Genomic DNA, 1,148 nt, shown 5'->3' with positions numbered 1-1,148 from the left:
GGTGCAGATTTTGTTACCTCTCAACAGAGCCAGGCTAGCTGTCCCCCCCCCCCCCCCGTTTTCCAGTGTTTACACTAAGCATGGCCAACCGACTGCTGTCTGTAGCGTATTTATTGTACATACATGAGTGTGCTATCAATCTTCACATGCTCTTCACACCAGCTAGAAAGCAAATAAGCACATTTCCCAAAGTGTCGAACTATTAATTTAATGCAAGTTGATCTACTGAATCTGTTAAGTGTTGACATAAACTCTGATAGATTACAGAAGTTCTTACTGCATCCTAAATTACCATAAATCAAGGCTGCCTGGGCAAATAAATGATTTTAATTTCTCACACACATTTTATGAGATTCTAAATTGACCCTGAGCTAATTACACTTTGATTTATTGACTGTTCAGCTCCACAAACAACATTAACTTTCTTTGCAACTTTCCATGACAGATTTCTTTTTTGTAGCAGTGATCTTAGGGGCCAGTGCCAGTATCCACAATACAGATACATCAGTTTAACCTCTGTTGGGAGCAGAAAAGGAGATAATTTAGGGAGGAATGTACTGAATGTGATTTCTTTCACTTAGGGCTGCTTACAGCACCGGTGGGTTTCATTTACTGTCAAACCACATTGAAACTACGTTTGAAACTTTAATGGAAAAACAGAGGCAGGGGGGTTATTGGAGTGGAGACAGGAATGCAGAGAGAAAGCGAAGGGAAACAAGGGTAGAGGACATGGAAGAGGTAAAAAAATAGAAAAAACAGGCAAAAGAAGAAGGAGTAAATTCAAGGAGAGTGGATGAAGAGATGAGTTGAGGAGAGGGTGAGCGATCACAGGACAGAGAGCTTCTTTGACTGATAATGTGACATGCGTGACACTGGTTTAGCCTGAAGGAACATTCCCAGGTCAGAGCTTTGTGTGTGTGTGTGTGTGTGTGTGTGTGTTTGGAGTGAAAAAAGATCACAGTAATGCACTGTGTTAGCATTCACCATCACATGATGCCGCCTGTCGTCACACTTAAATCAAACAAACACGCACAGTCAGGCCACAATAACAGGCAAAGCTATGACAGCCATAAAAGATGTGTCTGAACAGATAATGGCTAGAAAAATTATGCTTTTCTTTAAAAAAGTACACAACTGACTAGTTTCTT

Source organism: Micropterus dolomieu, linkage group LG06, assembly GCF_021292245.1.
Source record: "Micropterus dolomieu isolate WLL.071019.BEF.003 ecotype Adirondacks linkage group LG06, ASM2129224v1, whole genome shotgun sequence".
Classification (NCBI taxonomy): domain Eukaryota; kingdom Metazoa; phylum Chordata; class Actinopteri; order Centrarchiformes; family Centrarchidae; genus Micropterus; species Micropterus dolomieu.
The sequence above is the reverse complement of the archived record's forward strand: the minus strand, read 5'-3'. Positions refer to the sequence as shown.